The following is a 26421-nucleotide window of genomic DNA, read 5'->3' as shown; positions in this document are numbered from 1 at the left end:
CTCTCCAGTGATGCTAAACTTTGACCTCAGGCTTTCCAGACTTGTAAGCATCCTTGCTTATGTCTGAGTGACACCAGCAACTGTGACTTGGAGGTTTAAATGCTCGTTTTGGACTTGCTGACCAACCACTACAATAACATTCTGGCCTTGCACCCAGCAATCACCACGACATTTCTTCATTCTGTCCTAAAACATAGGTCCAGAAAGTCATTCTGTTCTTACTTTCTTTTCAGTGTCAAGGGCTACCTTTTATCCCTGTACGGTCAGAAGAACAGGTGGTCTTTACACGGGGTGTATGGGTAAGAAAGACTTACTTCCAGATAAGGTGTCATTTGAAGGGCAGGTACACACACACGCACACACACACACACAACCAAAGGTTTGTTTTTTTTTTTTTCCTTATGTTTTTACATATTTTTCTTATTTATAAGTTTGTTTATTTGGGTGCTTACTGAGCTATTTCCTGCCTCATCTATTAGACCTCTTTCTCTTCTCCCAAGTGGAGAACAATACATTTTACATTTACTAGACAGCAGAAGTTTTTCATTTTATACTTTAAAATATTCTGGAATCTCCATAGTCCGTTATTTGCGGATTATGCCTTCTAGAAGGGGGATGGGAACCGACACTGGTGCTGTGATATTTGTCTATTTTCCTAGAGGGTCAATGGAAGGGTTCCTTCCCTAATCATACCTTTATAAATTAAGAGTGATATCTATCTGGCACCTCCCACATAATGGAAATATTTTCCAAATAAATTACCTTCTTTTTACCTCTGTACAACCCTGACTTTCCAAAAAGCTCCCTTTGTACAAATTTTAAACAAACCTACAATACAATGGGTAGAGCAAACATACGTATGGGCAAAATGTAGTATTTTAAGTGGGAGTCATTAATTTTATGGAAGTACACATTGTGTTTAAAGCATCAACTTTTGGGTGGGTCTTCCTTCACGCTGATTTAACAGTTTCAAATTTTTGAAATATGTAACTAGTATATTTTCAAAAGGAAAAATACATTTGGAAAAAAAGGGTGAAATTAAACATAGAAAAAAAGGAGAGGATAGAAAAGAAAGAAAGAAAAAGAGCAAAGCATATTCATTCAGTATGGAGAAGGAGAGTTACAAATACGAAGGATACTCTAGAATACACCCTGTGATATTGGGTTGACATTGAAGGTATCAGTTTGGACTCCTGCCTTTGTAGGGCAACATCTAGGTAGATATAGAATACAGATACAGATATACAGATATAGATGAAAACATAGAGGCAAGTATGTACATCTTTCTAATTCTGTCTGCTAAAGATGCCTAGAAGAAATGTCATACCAGAAAGCGATCCACAAAGAGATACTAGGGCTCCTTTGAGAAAAGATTTTTTTTAAGATTTTTATTTATTTATTCATGAGACACACACACACACAGAGAGAGAGAGGCAGAGACCCAGGCAGAGGGAGAAGCAGGCTCCCCGCCGGGAGCCCAATGCGGGACTCGATCCTGGGTCTCCAGGATCACGCCCTGAGCCAAAGGCAGACATTCAACCACTGAGCCACCCAGGCGTCCCAGAAAAGATTTATTTAAGAACTGGAAACTTATTTTTGACCCAAAATGACCAAAGAATGATGGAAAGAAATAAGCACACACACACACACACACACACACACACACACACACACACACACAGGAGCCAGCTTGAAGGCACAGCCGGATCTTGGATAGTTTGAGCATAAAAATAATGATACCAAGTGTATTCTAATCCACTGATTAAAATACACATCCACGAGTTCATAAAAACATAATTAAATAAATGAACATATTAATGGAAGAGAGGTGAAAGCCCTTTCTTACACAGAGTGCCAATTAGTTGATAGAGAAGGGATGATAAAATGAGAAAATATGATGTAGAAAGGTAGATGGTAGGAGAATGGTAAAACTAATGGGGAAAAGCTTGGGGAGAAGCCCGAGTAGCTTAACCAAAGGATCAAAGTTAGTATCAGCAACAACCCAGCATTGTGTTCCTCCTGGTGTGACTCACTGAGGACGTAACATCGCTTCTATGTGTTCCTACATTTCTGGGGCATAACTTGAATCTACCCATGAAGGACAACAAACGAATCCGAATTGAGGGCTAATCTGTTAAAAAAAGTGACTTTCACTGGTCAAAAATATTGAGGCCAAGGACAAAAGGGCTGATGGATTATTTGCTCTCTGGAAATACTGATGTATTTAAGGATGAAGGGTTTACCCATACAAAACACATACGCACACACACACACACACACGTACCCTGCAGAGGGAAAGAAGACGAAGTGAAAGAACAAGGCAAAACAAGGGGATGAAGTGTATTGTAAATAATTAGTAAATATGGGTAGCTAGAGATTGCTTACCCTATCCTTACAGTTTTGTCTGTGAGTTTGCAATCCTATCAAAATAAAGAGATATTTTTTAAAAGCTCTAGATGAAAAGAAAAACTTCATCCAACACGAAGACATTCTTTCTCTTGAAAAAATCAGCCGCCTGGTTTGGACTAAGAAGTGATATTCCAGATGTGTCAAGCAGTAAGTTCAATGTCTGGCTGCAAAAATATTTAGCTTCTAGTGTGTCATAGCCCCCAACTGAGGTTCAGACACGTTGCTTTTTTACCACGCATGCTGACATTTCTAGACTCAAGAATTTGTACCTTTAAGACAAACCAGCCTTGTCGATAATTTCTTTTATTTCTGACACTTGTTCTAGTCCAGGTCCTCCTTAATATCAAGACTTATCTACAGGTAAACATTGGCATCGTTTAGATCTACTCGAGGTCTCTCTGTCTCAGATATTTCCCTAAAAGTTCCCTTTGGAGAAGCAACGCTGTGCAGAGTCAAACTACAGGGCTCTGATGCCTAACACAGAAGGGGCTCAGGGGCATCTGGCCATTGGAGAAGGCTCTTGTCATTGTCACAGCGTCGGGACACGTCATGTGATGTGCCCACTGCATTCCTTAAGCTCCGCCAATGTCAGATTTAAGATATAGCAGTCCAAATTAGAATGTGACACTTTCAAACACAAGTGACAAAAATGAGAGACATCTATCAGGCCAAAGCAAGGCGAAGACCGTACAGCTATGCGTTTGGGCAGCGGAGATAAAGCTGTGGAATGTGGAACACGTTGGCAGCGTTGCCTAGTTGAGAGGAATAAAAAGCAGATTGTGGTGTTGGAAGGGCCTTGATTCTCACGACTAAGTTTATCCCCAAAATGATGCAGTTTTGTTTTCATCTTTCATCATTTCTTATTGCAGTTGCAAGGATGGTTACGTAAAATATTAGAAGTTCAGATTACGTAGAATAAAATTCCCAGAGTTCAGCAATGCTCTAGTTTTCATCTATTAATCCACACAGATAATTCCTTACGTATGTGCCGCCTTGCTCTTTGCAATGCTTTTTCGAAATTTCAAGTGTCATTTTGTACCTAGGTCTTTTGCTAAACATTATGAGGTTCATCCTTTTGGATGTGGTTGTGGTTTGTTTTCCTGGTGAATGAATGTGATATGATTGATTTATCTATTCTGCTATGGATGGACATTTGGGATGTCCCATATTCAGGCTGGTATGGTTTCAGGGCTCCCAGGCTTTGGTGAACATATGAATGCATTTCTTAAGTTGATGTTGATGCAAAATGAACAGGGCTGTTAGAATTTCTTTAAAAAAGAAAAAAAGAATAAAAGGAAGAGACTTTTATTTCAGCTCAAGTTAGGATAGCTGCTCTGGATACACAATCTTCACAAAGAAGAGAGTCTTTGGGTAAAGGAACATTTGGGTTATACACAATTTTTTTTTACATAAAAAGCTACAAATTATTAGACAAAAAACATTTCAGAAAGTTTCAAACTTTAAGTTTCTATTATATGTGGGGCTCTATGACTTCAATCTTATGGGAAACAGGGAAGTTTCTTCCTTTTTCTTATTTTTTTGTGTTCCGAATATTCTTTTTGTTTGTTTGTTCATTTGTTATTTTCTTTAATGAAGCAGATATACCATGTGTGTTTGGGGCAGGAATAGAGCCCATGCTTTGAGGTCCTGATGAGTCATTTTGACTTTGGTTAATCTTAGACATATAGCTTCCCTGGGAGCCCGGGAGCAGGGCCCACAAACATTAAAACTTGAAAATTGTCTTTATCAATAGTAAATCCTGGAAGTAGAACTGCTGTGCCGCGGGCTGTCCATATTAATGCCAGTCTTCTGAAACGGTTGTACCAATTTACACCCGGTCACAGTCCACAAAGGTCACGGTTGTTTGACATTCTTGCCAACACTTGGCATTACGAGTCCTATCGAGGAGGAAGGAATGGCTCGAGGAAGACAAATACTCTCTTTGAGATCAGCTCAAAACTAATGTAAAAAAATTTTTTTTGGAATGAATTACTTGTTTAAAAGCATCAGAGCGTCACTGAAACAATGGGAACCAGAAGGGCTAAGTAAGGCTCCAGAGAGGGGAGAAGACAGAAAACGTGAGTCTATCTCATGTAGCTGCTTTTGTTCCCGGAAGAACTGATGATTCTTGGTGTGGGCAGTAGGCTAGGGGTGCAAGGTCTGTCCTGAGAAGAGAACCGGGAAGTAACAAGCAAGTGAGACTTTTATCTTCAGTCTATAAAGCTGAAAATAAAAAGAATTGGGACATTCTTCAACATGTCTGCTAAATTGTGAAACATCTGGAAAGTCAAGCAGAATGTTCCTCAGTCCCCTACTATTATGTATACTGAGATTAGGTGGGGGACCCTCCAAGGGCTGAGTTCTGGGAATGCCCTGGGTCTCAGTCCCCCAACCTGGAGGGCTATGTGCCAAGAGCACAGGGGAACCAGGGGTAGACTGAGCCTTGACTTTGCAAACATGAGTCTAACTGGATTCTTTTATTGAAAAAAGGTAATAAGCCTTCACTTTTTCTGACAAGTGGAAGGGAAGGATGGACCACTCGCAAGGATGGTAATCTCCTGTGGAATATCAAATACTTTTAGATGCAATTGCTCTGCTGGAATTCTTATTTTATCTATTTTGCCCATCCTTTTTGCAATTTCCTTGAAAATATTAATAGTTATTAAATGTCCTGTCTGTTAACTCTAAGATCTGCATCACCTTAGCCAGTTTCTATTGTCCCTTTTCTCCTTAGTTTTGGTCACATTATCCTATCTCTGGATAGGTCTGGACATTTTTTATTGAATATCGAACATCATTCTCTAATCTCTTGGAATTTGCATTTCGCTATTTTATTGAAGTTGTTAATTTAAATCAATTTCAGGCTTAAGTCTGAACACCTAGTATCCAGTTCATTTGTGACTGTGTTGTCTTTTGATGTTGGGGAGCTGTTTATCGTCATACACAGTGATTTTGCTTGAATGCCAAGCACTATTTATGGCAAGTATGATAGATTTGGGATGATGCTCTTCCTACAGGGAGAAGTCACCTCATTCTGAAGCTGAGTAAGGGGAGTTTCCCTCAATCCAACCAGAAAATGTGGGACCCAACACTGGCTTGGAATTTCTTCAAGTCTTGGTCGACTTTTCACCTTCCATTCCTGGAGTGACACTTGCCAACAGTCCCAACTGAAAGACTGTAGTGCTTTCTAGAACCTCTTTTCCTTGGCAGTCCTGAATTCCAGTTTTTGTTTACCCAGCGCTGTGAGATTGCCAGAAACTCTCTTCTCCTTTTCAACTTCTTTTTACTTAGCTTCTTAACCTCTGACACCGCTCAACAAGGAATTGGCAAATGCCGAATGGGGATTACGAAGAATGTCGGGCTTACTTCTCTATGCCTCTTTATTTTCCATGATCTTGTTCCCTCAAACCCTTGACACCTCCTTGGCCCAAACTCCAGGTTTGTCTTCCAGCCCAATGATATTTTTGAAAGCTCCACTGCCCATTCTGCTTCTTGGCAGCCACCTTCTATCTGGCTTCACAATCTCTTATTCATATAAAAAATTAACAAGTGCCCTAAAAGGAAAAGAATCCTATATAAGTTCAGCTCATCTTGATGGTCATCATTTTTTCCTGGGATCTTAGTCCTCAAACCCTGGCTGCCTAAGAAATTTTCCAATGCCTTCACACAGATTGCATTTATATATCCTATCGGACTTTTCCAGTTACTCTGGATGCCAAATTGGTTTGTGACAAGCGTGCCCATCATAGCCAAAAACAGAAGTCCCTTCACATTTGTGTTTCATTAGTCCTGGGGTAAGTATCTTACCTCCTGGGTTAAGTATCTTACCTCCATTTTACAAAGGAGGTAAAATTTTAACAAATATATGTGGTTTGCTCTCAGTTACAGGGTCAGCAAATGGTAGATCTTGAATCCTGAGTTTTGATTCCAAGCTCAGGGTGCTAGACTACATCAGAGAGACCTCTGTTCTTTTATTACACTAACATCTGATCAGTTGGTATATTGCCCGAGATCCTCATAAAGGAAAAAGATACCTCTCCACTGTCACAGGCTTATTTTTGTTGTATGCTAATGAAGCACACACATATCTATGTTCTTTTTCTTTTTTTAGTTTATTTTTATTCTTTTCTAAGATTTTATTTATTTATTTGAGATTGAGAGAGAGCAGGGGGGAGAGGAGTGGGACAGAGGAAGAAGGAGAAACCTACTCAATGCTGAGCAGAGAGCCCGACTCAGGGCTCAATCCCATGACCTTGAGATCATGACCTGAGCCAAAGGCAGATGTTTAATCAACTGAGCCACACAGGCGCCCCTCTTTTACTTTTTTAAAACTGTATAAAAACTCTTCTGGTTTGGCACTCAAATGAAGTAACTTATTGTAGTACTAATATATTCTCCATATATTTAATAGATTTAATTTTTCATGTCAATTAAAATTCCTTCAAAAACACCCCAAACACATTCATAACAACTCAACTTTTAGAAATATGTATATTTTATAGATAGATTATTCCTCATAAATTCTAAGTTTTAGGTAAATTTTAAATAATATAAAAACTAATGTTTATTGATCACTTCCTGGTTCCCCAATACTTATATACAGTGCGTTCTGTATAGGACATACTATAAAGGAGAGAGCCAAAGCCTAGAGATCTTTTAAAAATCTACCTAAGGGGGCACCTGGATGGCTCAGTGATTGAGCATCTGCCTTTGGCTCAGGTCATGATCCTGGGGTCCTGGGATTGAATCCCACATGAAGCTTCCCACGGGGAGCCTGCTCTCCCTCTGCCTATGTCTCTGCCTCTGTGTGTGTGTCTCATGAATAAATAAATAAAATCTTAAAAAAATAAAATTAATAAAGTAAAAATTTGCCTAAGAATTGATATCTGTGATAACAATCCAGCTCGGGTCTGAACCACACAGTATAACCCAGAGCCCGCGTCATTAAATACCATGTAACAGCATTGCCACATACACAGGGTAAAGTACTCCTCTTTCTTTGAAATTTTAATGTCCTTTGATTTCCTATTTTTATTAAAGGTGAAAGAAAGTGTGTATACAGCCGAATGAGTTGAGTGTGTATATATTATAGTTGCCATGGTGGATACACAAAAGTGATGGAAACTTCCAATTTAGTTGATAAGAGAGAACATGAACATAAGAAATCCCTGCTGCAAAATGTCATTAAGCATTGAGTGACACAGATAAAAGTCTTAGGAATTTGGACAGCAGAAGAGCTGCGAGCCTATGGCTGTGCTGAGGAGGACGGCTCTTGGAGCTCATCTTGGCAGTCAGGGCCTAGAGCCGGGAAGACAAGAGCTGAGCCTCCCAGGCAAAGAGATGACACAGGCGTGAATTTCCACATGCCCAGGTGTCAGTACATAGGCAGCAAAAGTCTTTTTATTGGTCTCCTGTACAAACTTAATATCTTAAAAAAAAATTAACCTTTTATCATTTGACTATGTTAAAGAGAAAAAAAAAAACTAAGCAGAGCTGTTCCTGCAGTATAGGATGACCCTTGTGACACTTCGCCCCTGAACACTGCCCCCATCATTGGTGTTTATTATTTCTTACCCATCCATTTGTTTGCGTTCTCAGTAGCTCTAATAAATGCTGGTTTTCTTTGAAATGGGTATGCCTCAAGAAATCATCATATACTGGCATTGTTTACGCTAACGAATGTGTTCCCTCCAGGCTTCGTCTGAAAGTATAGGTTATATGCCTTGAGTGTAGGAAGAAAAGGAAAGGAGTCATGTGAGACATGAAAAGTACAAACAGACAACGGCCAGACCGCATATGACAATGAGACTGACCCATAACCTCTGCAGTCATCAGCTCAGAACAACACGACTTGGTCGGTGACTGCCAACTCCTGTACACTTTGCTCCCACTTCTAACTCAGGACCACCCAGAAAAAGCCAAAGATGCTTCCTTAACCAATCATTAAAATCCCTGCTTCTAGAGGGCCCACCTCCACCTTCTCCAGACCAACAATCTCCACTGAGATATACTAAAATCTTCCTTTTTTTTTTACCCTAACACTTTTCTTCTCCCTCCAAAGCCTTTGAGTCTCTCTCTGCCAAACACAAGTGATGGTGGCTGACTCCCCAGTTGTGACATTGTCTGAATAAATAGGCTCTGTTTGTATTAATTTGGGGGTAGTGGGTGATCTCAGTTTATTTCCACACATGCTAGTGGAGGGTAAACAAAATGTTTATTGAGACTTGCCGAGTACTCTGCACTCCACTAAGGTCTAGGACAGCAATGTGGAAAGACTAGAAATTGTCCTTGCCCCCATAAATGGGGCTCACAGTCCTGTAGGGAGAGGCAGATTAACATTCACCAACCCCCCCCCAAAAAAAAGGTAAAACAAAAGAAATAAATAAAATGATAAGATGACATAAGAAAATCACAAATTGTTGTCATTAAACCAAGGGGGCACTTTGAGGGGGCAGGGGAGGAGCTTCTCAGGCTGGTCTGGGCAGATCTCCCTGAAGCTACAGAATGAGGGAGACTGGCCTAGAACAGAATTTGTGCAGCAGAGGTACAGATGAGCTGGGAAGGGCTGAGTGTGTGGCGGGCTCCAAGTATGAGGGAGAAAATATGATTCCATTTTACAGATGGGAAAAGTGAGGCTCAGAGAGAGAGAGTTGTCCGGACTTCCACAGCCCGTGGCTGGAAATGAGAGTGTTCCCACCGCAGTTTTTCCTACATCCCTGCCCTCCTTGGGACAGCTGCCCTGGGTGCAGGTTAGTGAGTATGTTCTCACCACTGAAGAGGCTTCTCAATGGGTGGAAAGTTCAAGAACACTGGACGTCCAAGGGAAGGTAAGGGAAGGACTCTTAAGAGCAGAGGAAAAGTGAGAAAAAGTGGATAAAGGTGGATAAAGGAGGCAAACACTGGAGACTTCTTGATTTTGGTTTTGCCACAAGGAAGCTTTGAATGAATGAATAAAGAGAGAAAAAAAAAGGTATAAATGGAAGTCCAGTGTCTAAACTTGCTGGGGAGAAAGGTTTCGGGTTGGACAAGTCTGAAAACGAGGTAAACTTTTACCAAAAAATGCTGTGGGAAGGGAGAAGTCATGAAAGATTTTTTTTTTTTTAATGTAGTAAATGAAACCTGAAGCCCATTCATATTAGCTGCTTCTATTTCTATTGTCCTTGTTTAATGCAAACAAGACTATTTTAATGAAATTTCATAAATTCATTTTTGGCTGTTTGACCAAGTTGCAGCAACTTGTAGCAAAAAAAAAGAAAAAGAAAAACAATGGAAGTAGAATCACAGTTGTTCCTTTTGGGCCCAAAGGGATATACCCCTGTTGTTCTCAGTGGGGCCATGAGGAGCCAGCCGGAAGAACCAAGCCATTTTGAAAACAAGATTGTACCACAGACAGCTGCCAACGGGTCTTTAGGGGACGTTGCTACCATTAGAGATATTTGAGGATATTAAAGTGCTGACAGGATCCATTAAGGGAGCAAACAAAAGACTTCTTAGAGGGTTGGTAGATTCCCTGGAAGATGGAGCCCCCAGGGTCCCCCACTGCAGACAGCCCTTCCACTCTATTTGGGGAGCTGGCTATTTTTGGTTTCCCTTAGTTTGTTTCTGGAACTTGAGTCTGTATCATTTATTTAACTTTCCTTTTCTCCCTCTCCTCCACCTGAAGTTAAAAAAAAAAAAAAGGGAAGAAAAAGGCACACTGCACAATCTCTCCTCTCTCTTCTTTTGCCTTGGTGTCATGTCTGTGACAAATCCATGCTCTGAGAATTGCTTTGTTATCCATTAAGGACCTGCTGCTCCCTGCTGGTTCCCCAAGCGGCCCTTATCACAAGCCCATACCTTCACCGCCCCTGTGATTCAGCAGCCTAGGGCTCTAAAATAACCTCCTTGGCTGAGGAGCCACACTAAGACAATCACATTAATCCATGCTGAAAGTGACCACGGTAGTAATCAAAATGCTGCATTTGGCAGGATTTTCCGGTACTGATTTTGTTGTGTTGGTGTGGCTTTAGGCTCTCTTAGTGATTCAGTAAATCACCGATCTCAGGGTTTCCGTGACTGTAATTCCTCCCTAAAGTTATAAATACACACTGGGACCTGTTTAAGCACCCCTGCACATCTGCAGGAGGAAGTGGCCCCCTTCCTCTTCTGGGATGGGATAAGCATCGGCTGTCACCATGGCCCCCGGAAGTGTCCCCTGATGCAACTGAGGAGCTTTAGAGACAAGCTGGAGGGTCCCATCACTCCACAGATAAAGGACATACACAAGAGCAAGATTTTTCCAATGTGTTGTCCTATGGGTCAGAGCACTCTGTCAAACTCTGGCAGTGTGGGTGTGGGCAGAGAGGGGTCCTGGAGGCTGAAAGGAACACATCTTTCCTCTGTGCGGAGCACTATGGCTTTTTTATATGGTTGTCCTACCTTGTGTTATGTGAAGGGAAGCAGAAATGGAATTATGGCAGGGTTGGTGATTATAGTACCTGCGTACAAGTCCATTTATGAGCTGTTCATCTCCAGCCAAGTCACATTGCATTTATGTAATAATATGATTGCCTTTCTCCAAAGGATAAAGTTTTTAAAAAATAATGTAAAAGTACGTTGAAATATCAACTCTGCAAAACATTAGCTCTGATGGGTATGGGACAACACAAATGCTTCTGGGCATTCCTCATAAGGAGTCAAAGGATGTGGGAAAAGCTTGATTCCTTTAGGTTTTATAAAGTATCTGAGAGGTCTACAAGAATTAATACAACTCTTGAAAGTACCAAAACCCAAAGCATAGCTTCAAACCTGGAATTGCTGGCCTCTCTAATTGCTTTGTCTTTTGTTGAAAACCTGCATAATCGGAGTGTGCACCCCATTTTATAAACTGGGAACTCTAAGTCCTAAGGGTTAAACATTTTGACCACATGCAAAAAATTAAATGGCATCTTTCTATATATACAACGAAATTGGACAAAATCGATAGTCATTTTTGTGAATGGTGAACATTTTTAGTTTCTCCTCTAAGAACCGTAGAACACGTAGTTCCATTTGCTTCATGTTTTTCCTTGAAAATTAAAATGACTAGTCTTTCATGAACCCTTCACGCCACAGTGGTTTGACCACATTTCCGTAGACAACAGGTTGTCGTGTCACATACCTTCCTCCAGATTTCAAATCTCAGGTTCTCTTTACATTTAACCAAAGGGTCCTATTATGTAAAGCTGGAGGAGACATCTATTTTTATCTACACAGATCAGGTCCTGATCTCAGGGTTTTACGATTGAGCCCCGTGTTGGGCTCTGTGATCAGAGTGGAGTCTGCTTGAGATTCTCTCCCTCTTCCTCTTCCCTTCCCATTTGTGCTCTCTCTAAAATAAATAAATGAATCTTAAAAAACAAAAAAGACTATGTTTGGCCTTATCTTGGTCATGCCATGTGTCTACCCAATAACTGTATCCTGGGGGGGAACTGTCCCTCCTGGGGGGACACTGTTATTAGTCATCCATGAGAACATGAGTTCCACTAGGAAGTGAAAAGAGAACTTGCAAAAGGAAAAGGGAGGGATTTTGTTACCTAAAAAGGAAGAAGAGGTTTTGTGTAGATAAAAATAGATGTCTCCTCCAGCTTTACATAATAGGACCCTTTGGTTAAATGTAAAGAGAACCTGAGATTTGAAATCTGGAGGAAGGTATGTGACACGACAACCTGTTGTCTACGGAAATGTGGTCAAACCACTGTGGCGTGAAGGGTTCATGAAAGACTAGTCATTTTAATTTTCAAGGAAAAACATGAAGCAAATGGAACTACGTGTTCTACGGTTCTTAGAGGAGAAACTAAAAATGTTCACCATTCACAAAAATGACTATCGATTTTGTCCAATTTCGTTGTATATATAGAAAGATGCCATTTAATTTTTTGCATGTGGTCAAAATGTTTAACCCTTAGGACTTAGAGTTCCCAGTTTATAAAATGGGGTGCACACTCCGATTATGCAGGTTTTCAACAAAAGACAAAGCAATTAGAGAGGCCAGCAATTCCAGGTTTGAAGCTATGCTTTGGGTTTTGGTACTTTCAAGAGTTGTATTAATTCTTGTAGACCTCTCAGATACTTTATAAAACCTAAAGGAATCAAGCTTTTCCCACATCCTTTGACTCCTTATGAGGAATGCCCAGAAGCATTTGTGTTGTCCCATACCCATCAGAGCTAATGTTTTGCAGAGTTGATATTTCAACGTACTTTTACATTATTTTTTAAAAACTTTATCCTTTGGAGAAAGGCAATCATATTATTACATAAATGCAATGTGACTTGGCTGGAGATGAACAGCTCATAAATGGACTTGTACGCAGGTACTATAATCACCAACCCTGCCATAATTCCATTTCTGCTTCCCTTCACATAACACAAGGTAGGACAACCATATAAAAAAGCCATAGTGCTCCGCACAGAGGAAAGATGTGTTCCTTTCAGCCTCCAGGACCCCTCTCTGCCCACACCCACACTGCCAGAGTTTGACAGAGTGCTCTGACCCATAGGACAACACATTGGAAAAATCTTGCTCTTGTGTATGTCCTTTATCTGTGGAGTGATGGGACCCTCCAGCTTGTCTCTAAAGCTCCTCAGTTGCATCAGGGGACACTTCCGGGGGCCATGGTGACAGCCGATGCTTATCCCATCCCAGAAGAGGAAGGGGGCCACTTCCTCCTGCAGATGTGCAGGGGTGCTTAAACAGGTCCCAGTGTGTATTTATAACTTTAGGGAGGCATTACAGTCACGGAAACCCTGAGATTTTGCATTTTAGAATCCAGGTACTTGAAGCCACTCTATCTGTATCCATGTACCTGTCTATCATATATTTATTTAATTTTTAGGATAATTGGAGTTGGGCTTGTTAATGTAAATTAACATGTCCCAACTAATATATATATATATATATATATATATATATATATATATATATATATATTTAACATAACAAATGCTGGTGTCAATTCTCAGAATATCATATCTTGAATAACATATGTTGAATATATATGATTCAACATACATTGAAAAATATGTTCTATAATATTAAATACTATGGCACCGATCTTTTACCTAGTAGACCCTCAATAAAGATGTGTTGAATGAGTGAATAAAGACTAGCAAGTGCAGATGGTTGTTATAGATTTCTTCAAAGTCTAGGAACAGAGCTGAGAAAGGTCATCCTCTGAAATAGAAACTACCAAAACCCAGCGCATTACATGCAAAATACAGTGCAGTGTTGAACCACTATGTTGTACAACAGAAGCTGATATTACACTGTTTGTTAACCAACTGGAATTGGAATACAAGCTTAGGAAAAAATCAATCATATAGATTAAATTTTTAAAAAATGCACATCAAGATATGTTTTGAAAGCGTAGCCCATGTGACAAGATCATTTACTGAACCCGATTAAGAAGACAGGGTTTTTTTTTTTTTTTTTTTTTTTAAGAAGACAGGGTATTGTGCAAAATCTCTTGGCAGAAAAAAAAAAATCTCTTGGCAGCTGAACTGGATCATCACATGATGAAGAAAGCTCATGCCTTACTGCAGCAGAAGAGCGATGAGCTAGATGAAGGTGAGCCAGCAGTAGGAAGTGCTAATGTGTTTCCAGCCTACTTGGCTAAGGTTGGAAAGACCAATTCAATCGGTGTTCTTGGGAATGCAGGTGTATGTGTCCAAATCCTTTTACTCCGGTTCTGTACTTTCAAGAAATCTTTGGCAGAAATATGAGTTTACAGGGCCAGCTTCATGGGCATGTGACTTGTATGGTTACAAAAGGCTTTGCTCTTAGAAGAGCCTGGTGCTCCGTTTAATGCTCCACCATTGCTGTCTTGAAATTCCTAATCATTCTGAGCCAAGGGTTCTGCATTTCCTTTTGTACCAGGCCCTACCAATCATGCAGCCAGGCCTGAGTCTAATTTATGTTATGTTTCTCATTCAAAATTAATAAAATGGCATTTTACATTATCAGTCCATGGTCAGCGGATCTGCTTAATTAGAGGCAGTTTGCCACCAAACATGACGTGTCACAATGTAGGTTTATGTAGTCAACTTTCTGAATCCTCAGAAGCCAGAATCAGAACCCAGAACATGGCCATATTATGGATAGTTCCTACTTAAAAACCCTAATAAAGAAGCTAAATCTTTAGTCTCTATTTAGCCTAAAAGGAAAGTATAAATAGATGTGGCACCAGTTTATGATGAATAGAGAGATAAAAACGATGCCTCCAAAAAGGCAGAACTATAGCAAGTAGATGTGTTGTCTTCCATAGCTTTATATCATTTAGTTATTTTGGGTTTCACAAATATAGCCTGTTTCTTACATCGTTAGATTATACCAAGATTATTTCCAATCTCAAAAAACCTTTCCTAAGAAGATGCTTCAGGAAACATAACATTTATACAGAATATTGTTGTGGTTTTCTTCTAGAAAATGAACTCACCGATAGAGAATCTGTAGCAGAAATATATTTTGACTCAACACCAATTAGGTTTTTAATGGCTAGCTACTCCATACTTTTGTTCCGTACAAAAAGAAAATCACCACGTTATTAGTTCAAGATGAGAACCTGACAGCCAACTATAATCTCAACTATTGAAATGCATTTTTAAAGATGTTTATGCATTATTCAGTAACCTACCTTGAATCAAACATGTAAAAGCCCAAGAAACAAAAAATATATAATATATAACCAATATTATCACCAGATGGTAGACTTTATTTGTTATCCTAATTCCATTTTACATTTAGAAAATAAATATCAGCATGAATATTTAATACATTTGCTATAACAGAGGCAAAAGGCCAATATTATTATTGTAGGAATGTGAGGCTCAGAACTATTTAACTTTAATAGCACTGTTGTTTTTATATTGCTGCACCATCTATTTTCGTTGGAATAAGCTAAAATGTTAGTAGATTGTTGCCAAAAGAGTTTAAGAGGCAACCCTGTATCTTTTCTAAAATAGAGCTCTTAAGATCAATATATTTATGTAAAAACTAGATCCCTACTTTTTGTGGCTTGCTGGGTCATCATGCATGCTGCTCATTCTTTAGAAGGGATTAATGCATGCACATGTGAAAATCTTTTGCCTTGAGATTTTTAAAATAGAATTCAAGGTAAAAATGAATATGCAGCACAGAATTTACGTCAATTCACCTTCTAAGAGTCCATGTATGTGGCCCTATACCGTCTAAATTATTGATGAAAATTCATTTACTCTGAAAGCGTTAAAAGGAGATATCGATGTGTTTCACTGAGCTCTGGGAATGCATGTTTATGTAGGAAGACGCGCTGATGCTTCAAGTGTGTTTGTCGGCTTGTGTTCTTATTTGCATCTGAAAAGAGAATTTATGTTGTAAGATGCCCGGTTATTTTGGGGTGCCCCTAGGAAAAGATGGTTTCTGTGGAGGGTGATGCAGTTTAAGCCAGAGATTTCTAGCTCATTGGCTCCCTGGTGAAGAACTTGGTTACCAGGGGGTTACATTTGGGGAATCAAAAGAAACTTCAACCTGGTATAGATTTCCCAGCTTGTTTTATTGGTTCTAATCGTAGGGCTTTAAAGAGACATCAATTTTGTTGGCTTTTTTTTTTTATGTGCTTCTGTTTAAGAAAACATAATCATCCATTAATTCATGCAATATACAATCATTGAATTCTTGTCTCAGAGGATGCCAGTGCTAATGGGGAGAAATACCTGCATTGATGACCAGGGTGGTAAAAAAAAAAAAAAAAACATTCTGGAGAAATGTGGCTTCAACAAGCTGTTGGAAACTCGTGCCTACTAGAAACATGAGTATGACATTATGTTCTACAGCATATCAGGACAAATAGAATAAGCAAAGTTTTCTCATTTGTCATGTGAGAACATAAATACTTATCGAGTTCTAAAGATAATAAGGTAATCTATAAAAAACAGAATAGGAACATCAACCCAATAAATATAGAATTACTTGTGTTTATATATATTAGATAAAAATATTATAATACACATAATTATATAATATATTACACATAATATACATACACATTGATATATTATTTATACACATATATACATTATATATATATACACATTTGTACACACCAATCAGCAGTAAAATATTGGGCAATCCCTGAATAGCAGTATACTACAAGCTACACGTGTTTTGGAGACCTCATAATTAAAACTTATAAAAATTTCATTCCTACTGGGCCAATACAGGATCTTAAGAACACCACAAATTTCATGAGAGCAACGAGTAGGTTTTCAAAACCGAGGGAACCAAGCTTTGTTTGGATTTCACCCTAGGTCCATTCCTCACTTGGCTTTATAAAAAGAAGAATTTTGTTCACTTGCTTATGTCCAGAGTGTGATAAATTCTCTGTAACACACTCAGAAAGACCCTTAAATTAATCACATAATAGGGATCCTAACACAGACTTTATGCTGAAACACGGGGACCCTGAGCCAGGCCATAGTATTAACAACTGCAAATCATTCAAAGATTAGAGGAACTAGGACATAATTTTCTCTCCAGCTTTATTGGGGTTTAATTGACAAAATTGTAAGATATTTAAAGTGTGTTATGTGACTTTATATATATATATAAAGGATTCCTACCATCAAATTAAATGATCTATCAACCTCACATGTTTATGTGTGTGTGTGTTTGGTTTTTTTTGTTTGTTTGTTTGGTTTTTTTGGTAAGGACATTTAAGTTCTATTTTCAGCAAAGTTCAATTATACAATATCACGCTATCAACTATAGTCACAATGTTATATGTTAGAACCTCAGACCTTCATTCATCTTATTCAGTAAAAGGTCACACCCTTTAACGAGTCTCTTCCCCTCATCCCCCACCCTGACAACTGCGAATCTATTCTCTTTCCATGAATCTGACACTTTTTTTTTTTTTTTTTTTTTTTAGGATTCCATAAGTAAGTGATACCACGCTATATTTGTCTTTCACTGTCTGGCTTATCTCACTTAGCATAATATCCTCCATGTTCATCCATGTTGTTGCAAATCACAGAATTTCCTTCTCTTTTAAGGCTAAATAATATTCCACAGGTACCTCCATGGTGATAGCAGCATCACTCACAATAGCTAAGAAGTGGAAACAACCCAGCTGTCTGTTGATGGTGTCTATAAATGTACATATCACATCTTCCCTATCCATTCATCCTGGGATCTTTTGTAGTTCCATACAAATTTTCGGATTTTTTTCCCATTTACGTGAAAAATGCCATTGGAATTTTGATAGAAGTTGCATTGAATCTATAGATTGCAGTGACTAGTATGGACATTAAAATTAATAAGATTAATTTTTCCAATCCCTGAGCACAGAATATCTTTCCATTTACTTTTCCCCTCTCTGGTTTCTTTCATCAGTGCATTACAGCTTTTAGTGTGGAGATCTTTTACTTCCTTGGTTAAACATGTAATTCATTCTTTTTGGTGCTAAAATAAATGGAAGTGCTTTCTTAATATTTCTTTCTGATATTCATTGTTGGTGTATAGAAACACAACTGACTTTAGAACATTATATCCTGCAACTTTACTGAAATTATTAGTTCTAGCAGTTTTTGCGGTGGAGCCTGTAGGGTTTTCCATATTTATCATGTCATCTACAAATTGAGACAATTTTACTTCTTCCTTCTGAATATGGATGCCTTTTATGTCTTTTTTCTTGCTCTGGCTAAGACTTCCAGTACTAAACTGAATAAAAGTGGTTAGTAAGCATCTTTATGTTGTTCCTGAACTTCTAGGAGAAGCTTTCAGCATTGCACCATTGAGTATGATGTTAGCTGTGGGCTTTTCACATATGGCCTTTGTTATGTTTTGGTATGTTTCCTTTATACCCAGTTTATTGGGAGTTTTAATTATGAAAGGATAAGAAATTTTGTCCAATGTTTAATCTGCATCTATAGGGATAATCATATGATTTTTAACCTTCATTTTGTTAACGTAATATGTCACATTGATTTGAAAATGTTGAGCCATCTTTACATTCCTGGAAAAAGTCCCACTTCATCAGGTTGTAGTATATCCTTCTAATGTATTGTTGAGTTCGGTTTGCTCATCATTTGTTAAGGATTTTTGCATCTGTCTTCATCAAATGAGTTTGGAAGTATTCCTGCCTCTTCTATTCTGGGGAAGGATTTTAAGAAGGATGGTATAAGGTCTTTTTTAAATGTCTGATAGAATTCACTGGTGAAGCTACCTGGTCTTATATTTTCTTTTTGTTGGGAGATTCTTGATTAATGATTCAGTCTTCTTATGATTAACTCAAACCTTCTGTTCAGATTTTTCATTTCTTCATGATTCAGATTTGATAGGTTGTATGTTTCTAGGAACCCATTCCTAGGTTTTCAAATTTGTTAGTGAAAAACTGTTCATAGTTCCTAGTCTCCCATGATCCTTTGTATTTCTGTGGTATCAGTTGTAATGTCTCCTCTTTCATTTCTAATTTTATATGAGTCCTCTCTTTTTCTTGGTGACGTTAGCTAAAGTTTGTCAATTCTGTGTGTCTTAAAAAAAAAAAAAGTCTTCATTTCTTTGAATTTTTAGTATCGTTTGTATTTTTAGTCATCATTTCCTTTTTAAGACTATTTATTTCTTCATGAGAGACACAGAGAGAGAAGCAGAGACACAGAGGGAGAAGCAGGCTCCCTGTGGGGAGCCCGATGTGGGACTCACTCCCGGATTCCTGGGTGACACCCTGAGCCAAAGGCAGCCGCTCAACCGCTGTCCCTAGACTTTGTTTATTTCTATTTAGACCTTTGTTATTTCCTTCTGCTAAGTTTGGCCTTACTTTATTCTTTCTCTAGTACCTTGAGATGCTAAGTTAGGTTGTTTATTCGAGTTTTTTTCTTAATGTAGGCATTTATTGCTATAAATTTCCCTTTTAGAACTATTTTTGCTGCAGTCCATAAGCTTGGGTACGCTCTGTGTTTTCATTTTCATTTGTCTCAGGACATTTTTTTTTTTTTTACTTCTCTTTTGACTGCTTTTTTGACCTGTTAGTTGTATAGGAGCATGTTGTTTGTTAATTTCTAGATATTTGTGAGTTTTCCAGTTTTCCTCTTGTAATTGACTTCTAGTTTTACACCATTGTGGTTGGAAAAGAAGCTTGATATCATATCCATCTTCTTAAGTTCATTAAAACTTGTGTTTTGGTCTCACATATGTACAGTTTATCCTAAAGAATGTCCCATGTATACTTGAGAAGCCTGTATATTTTGCTGCTGTTGGACAGAATGTTCTATATATGTCTGTTAAGTCCATCTAGTCTAATGTGTAGTTTAAGTCCAATGTTTCATTATTGATTTCCTGTCTGGATGATCTATCTATTGCTGAAAGTGGATTATTGAAGTCCTCTACCATTATTGTATTGCTGTCTATTTCTCGCTTTGGGTCTGTTAATATTTGCTTTATGTATTTAGATATTCCTATGTCGAGTGCATAAATACTCACAATTGTTATATCCTGTTGATGATTGACCCCTCTGTCATTATATAATGACCTTCTTTGTCTCTTGTTACAGTCTTTGGCTTAACATCTTTTTTTTTTTTTTTTTCCTGATACCTACAGCTATCCTTGCTTTCATTTGTTTTCCATTTGTGTGGAATATCTTTTCACATCCCTGCACTTTCAGTATTCTTATGTCCTTAAAGCTGAGGTGAGTTTCTTATAGGCAACGTATAGTTAGGTCTTGGCTTTTGATATGTATTTCGATTGGAGAATTTAGTCCTTTTACATTTAAGGTAATTATTGATAGGTATGGACTTACGGACTTACATTTTGTTAATTGTTCTCCGGTTATTTCATAATTGTTTTGTTATTTTGTTATTGTCTTCCTTTCTTCTTTTGTAATTTGTTGATTTACTATACTTGTATTTGTTGATTTCATTTTGTTTTAATCTTTTGTATATCTACTATAGGCTTTTGCCCTGTGGTTACAGTGATTCTTACATAAAGTATTGATATTTGATACTTAAAATTGTCTGGGGCACCTGAGTGGCTCAGTTGATTAAGCCTCCAACTCTTGGTTTCAGCTCAGTTTGTGATCTCATGGGTGGTAAGATGGAGCACCATGTGGGGCTTCATGCTCAGTGGGGAGTCTGCTTGAGACTTTCTCCTTTTGTCCCTCCCCCTACTCATGTGCACTCTCTTACTCTCAAATAAATAAATAAATCTTGGAAAAGGTAATGTTCTAAAAAAATTAGGAGCCTATTGTGAGCTAATAATAACTTCAAATGCCTAGCAAAGCTCCCTCACCCCATATTTTATGCTTTTGATGTCATAATTTGCATCTTTTACATGTCTGTCTACTAATAAGTTACTATAGTTATAGTTATTTTGATACTTTTTTATTTTTAACTTTCATATTAAAGTTATAAGTGATTTACTCACTACCATTAGAACAGTGTTCTGAATTTAAATATATATTTGCATTTACCTCTGACTTTTATACTTTAATGTGTTTTCAGATCACTAATTAATTTTTTTTTTTCTTTCAGCTAAAAGAAATTTCTTTAAAATTTTTGTAAGGCCAGTCTCATGGTGATGAACAACTTCAGCTTTTGTTTGTCTGGCAAATTCTTTCTCTTTTGCCAGATTCTTGGTTGGCAGTCTTTTTTTTTTTTTTTTTTTCTTTTCATTACTTTGAATATATCATGTCATCCTATTCTGGCCTACACAGTTTCTGCTGATAAATCTGCTCATAGTCTTATGGGCTTTCCTTTACATATAATACATTATTTATCTCTTGCTGCTTTTAAGATTCTCTTCTTGTCTTTAACTTTTGATAATTTCATTATAATATTTCTCAGTGTGGATTTCTTTCGATTTATCTTTTAAAAAAATATTTATTTATTCATGAGAGACACAGAGAGAGGCAGAGACATAGGCAGAGAGAGAAGCAGGCTCCATGCAGGGAACCTGATGTGGGACTTGATCCAAGGACTCCAGGATCATGCCCTGGGCCAAAGGCAGGTGTGTGATCAACAGCTGAGCCACCCAGCGGTCCTTTGATTTATCTTTTTTGAAATTTTCTGGGCTTCTTGGTTCTTGGATTTCTATTTCCCAAAGTAAACAATTTTTCAGTCATTATTTCTTTGAATAAGCTTTTTTTTTATTTTTCTCTCTCTTTTTCTCCTTCTGGGACTTGTATAATGTATATGTATTAGATTCATTCGATAGTATCCCTTAAGTCCTGTAAGCTATTTTCACTCTATTTCGTGTTTTTTGGTTTTGTTTTGTTTTTAATTTTTACTCCTCTGAACGAATTCTATTGTCCTACCTTTGAGTCCACTGATCTTTATTTCCACTCATTCTAGTCTGCTGTTGAGCCCTGCTATTGAATTTTTCAGTTCAGTTATTGTAGTCTTCAACTCTGTGATTTCTGTTTGGTATTTTTAAATATTTCCTATTTGTGGAAATTCTGACTTTGCCTATACATTGCATTCCTGACCTATGTGAACATCTTTATGACCATTATATTGTCCAACCCTCTGTCTGTGTGCTTAGTGGTTCCCAGTATTTTAGAGTGTGCCAAGATCCATTGGTGTCCAAAGAGGAAGACTGCATTCACTATCTAGATGCAGGCTGATTAGAAACTGGAATCCCAGAAAGTGATTAGGAAAGCTTGTAGTTAAGCGCCTTCCAGGGAGAAACTGGGAGATGGGCATTTTTCTTGCTTCCTCTGTGCTGGGTCCTGCTTTATAGCCACAGTAGGGGGTATTTTGTGCTGTTAAGAACTGCTTCTTTGTTTGCTACAAGTCCTATGGTACTCATGAATGCAAGCCCTGTTGGCTATTAGAGCCAGATGAGGTGGGAACCAATTCCTCCAGTGAGAAATAAGATATTTGTTTGTATTTAAATGATCAGAATGATGTTATTTTCCCAGGAATGGAAAACAAATACTGCAACCTTGGATAGCATGATGAAAATAGATTTCTTGTTGAACTTAATCTAAAGTTAATGGATTCTCTATATTTAGGGAAAATAGGGATTATAAAAGGTAAAACACAAATCGATTTTAGTAGTTCATCATTATCATCTAAAGTTCATCTTTATATTTGGGGAAGCTGAAATGTTCTTAATCATATCAATAATTGAATGGGAACTTCTTTATACTAAGTGAACACATGACATATCAGGGTAGGATTTGAATGAGAAATTAATCATGCTATAAATGATTGCTTTTATAAAAAGAATCCTATTGGACTCTTTAAGAGAGAAAACTAACTCATTCTTCCTAAAGTAACACTCAAGGGGCAAATAGATATGTTATCTCCTAGGTGATACTGACTCATTGGATAATTGGGTCTCATGTCATAATAAGAGAGAGTAATTCTCCAGGGGCAATAATACACTTAAACAAAATAGGTCAAAGGTATGAATAACAGAAGAGGCAGTTAAAAAAAATTCAGAGTCAGCTCAGAGACTGTTTGAAAACAATTCCTGCCTCAGGAGACAGTTTTGTTTTCATTAATAGCCAAATATTCCTAAACAAATGAAGGAAGGATAAAGCCAGATAAAGGTATGAAGACTTAAACAAGACTTAAACCTTGCCTATATGCTACTGAGTACATCAGCAGAAGAATATAATGCAATCAGAAGATGTGGGCTAATGGCTAATTTGTATTCTCTTCTTGGTTTAAGAATAACTAATTTTTCTCCTGTAAACTAAGCTTGCATTTGGCATTACTCTAGGGCAACTATACTTGTACTGCTAATCACAGCTTTGACATAATGCTTCCTTTCTCTTTGATGATCCCACCAAGGCCGCTCTGAGTTTTATCCCCAAACATATACTCAATGCTAACATTTATGCTCAACTGTTGCAAACTACTGAGAAATAGTTCTGTGGTATAGACAATGCCAAAGGGACCCAAACATAGAGATGTTGTTTCATTTCTGTTCTTTTCTCTACTTATATTTTCTTTTGCATATACTTTATTGTATATTGATTGCATTTTGCAAGTCTTATATTATCTGTCCCTTGTTTGGATGTATCAGGATCTGAAGTAGGGTCACATATAGAGAATGAATTCATCTAAATATTTTAGAACAGAAAACTTTTAAAGCAAAGATCATGCATGCTCTTCCTGCCAGTTCTCTTACCTCATTTCTCCCCTCTTATTTTTTGTCTGGCTCTAAGAGTTAAACTGATGCACCTCTCTTTATCCCACATGGGAAGACTTTGATATAAGTGAGAAAGTTGATGGAGAAATACCAATTCAGATCAATAGGGGCCTAATTATTGGTCTTTGCAACATCTTAGGAAAGACAAAGGCCAAAGCTAGAGAGGGATCCATTCTAAACATGAAGCTATTGATAAGCATGTTCTAGCTTGCAGGTTAAGTCTTTGGTTGTTTGTCCTTTCTCCCTCCTTCCCCTTCTCCTGGTTTACAGAATAAAGTCATTGTGAAAATGCCTTTGGAACTCCATAAGTGACTATATGCCACATTAAACACAATTCTAAACCCATAGTCTGAGGCCAGATTCACTGGTTTGATTTAAATTTAAGCGAGATAAAATTGTATCAACTATGGCTTATTAATGTGCTCTAAACCTGTGCTCTGGGGGGCATTAGGTTGGCAAGTAGTTAATGATTCCTACTCAGTGCCTAGAACTGTGCTGTCTACCAAAGTATTTTGGTTCAGAGAGCTGTATAAATAAAAAGAATGGAAATAAAAATTGTGACCTTGGTTGACCAAAACATTGAGATGTTAACAATTAAAAAAAATATATATTGAAAGTCAGTTAATATTCCCTATTTTATGTCACAAGATTGACATCAGTAAGAATGAATTTATATTCACTTACATGAAACTAATGAACAGAAGGGTTAGTTAAGCATGAGTTTAATATAAGTCAGAAGCAATATTGCACTACGTTAATAGTTTTGATGAACTAGGAATAGCTTTATGTATATATATATTTTAAGATTTTATTTATTTATTCATGAGAGATACACAGAGAGAGAGGGGAGGGGGCAGAGACACAGGTAGAGGGAAAACAAGGCTCCATGCAGGGAGCCGGACTTGGGACTCGATTCCAGGTCTCTAGGATCAGGCCCTGGGCTAAAGGTGGCACTAAACCGCTGAGCCACCCGGGCTGCCCAGAATAGCTTTGAAAGGGGAGAGAGATCACCTGAGGTTGAGCCCAAGCTCTGCCCCTCCTTCAGTGGTCACCTGACCCCAAACAAGTCTGTGGTGCTTAGTTTTCACATCAACACGCTGAGGGATTTGAATTAAATACCCTCAGTTTATAGTAAACCCTGATATAGGGTTATAGAGGCAAGATGAGTCAGGAGAAGAAATAAAAAGTTGATTGATTCAATGGAAGGAGAGATTTGTGCTGAGAAGTCAATGTGATAACCTTGGAATATAAGATTATGTAGAGCCTTGTTGATGTTAGTGCTAAATCAGATAGGTATTAAAGAATCAAAAAATCGTAAGTAAGGTAATAAACATGGTGCAAGTGTTGGTATAAGGAAATGTGAAGCATGAATTTGGAGAGAAATTAAATAGAATAGAAACACTTAGAAGGATTTTTCAGTAAATCCAATGGTGATATTCTGTATTATTGTAACAGCAACAATAGGAACAAACACGTATTGATTTCTTACTTTGTGGCTAACACTTATATTAAGTATTTTATAAGCACCACGTCATTTAAGAAGGCAATGTGAGAGACCTCTCCATAGACAAAAGCAGCAGGACATGCTTGAAAATACAAAAGGTAATGTAAAAACTAGCCAATCATGATAAAAAGTTTTGAGTTTGAGTTCTGCTACATGATGATGCCATTAAGTTCAGAAAGCCAGTCAATTTCGGGAGAAGATTTGGTGATAACTTTTGGCCATGTTGAATTTGAATTTCCTTAAGGAAATATAAAATACATGTTTCCAAGTTATGCTTTGTAGAGTGAGGCATTCATTCCCTAAAAGCAAATAATATTTTCAAATGAGTAAAAGTAGACAATGGAATGCTATTAAAGGGCTCAGATTTCAGGAGATAATCAGATCAGTGAAATGAAACCAAAAGAGAGAGAAAGAGAGAGAGAGAGAGAGTTGGAAGAGCATGGTCACAAATACTAAGAGAAGGGAGAATTTTGAGAAGATTGAGGAAAATGGGCTTGGCGGTAGAGATTGTAGTGAAAACTACTATATAGGTCAAAGTGTACTTCAGGTCTGGAGCAAAACAGGTGTATTTGCCTAGAAGGATGAAATTGAAACTTTCAACGTCCACCAAGATACTGACAGTCGACCCTGAATTTCACTAGTAAGTGAATTAGAGCTCCATCTTTACAGTGTTCAAAAAACCTGCCAAAATAGCTCTAGAAGTTGGACATTTTTGTAGCTCAAAATTTTTCAAAGGAGAAATGAAACCTACTTTAAAATATATATATACTTAAAATATAGAACAGACACGGTGACTACCAATACAACTGCTATTTCCCCACCTCATCCGCCTCATTTACCTGGGCCAAGCCCTGAAATTATTCAGGCTTCCATGCTCCTCTGCTTCATCTTTGGTTCCCTTAGGAAGCTGGATCCATTGATAGCCCCAACGGATCTTTTCAAACGTACTCATGGTCATCCTAATTTTCTTTAGTCATTGTTCCAAGCATGCATATGTGACACCAGGAAGAAATAAAGAGAAATTGGCTAGGGGCCTTTTAGGAAAAGTTTTCCTGACTGACAAACACACACACACACACATGAGAAACATCTGACCTTTTCCTTTGCAGATCTGGATGGGATGCCTGGAATTGCTGTAGCAATCTTGTATCCAAGAAGGAAGTAGCTTCTAAAGACAAGTGATAGAACAAAGAGAAGAAACCTGAGTCCTCAAGGAACTTATTGAGATAATTCACCATATCTTGCTGCATCTGTAAGATTTTCCTTCACTTAAACTATTGGAAATTCCTCTTACTTGTAGCTGAATACAATCCACAATAAAAAAGGGAAGATTATTTCCTGGCATGTCCCTCCCTTGTTCTTA

The sequence above is a fragment of the Canis lupus genome, chromosome 37 (genome assembly GCF_003254725.2).
Source record: "Canis lupus dingo isolate Sandy chromosome 37, ASM325472v2, whole genome shotgun sequence".
NCBI lineage: Eukaryota > Metazoa > Chordata > Mammalia > Carnivora > Canidae > Canis > Canis lupus.
The sequence above is the reverse complement of the archived record's forward strand: the minus strand, read 5'-3'. Positions refer to the sequence as shown.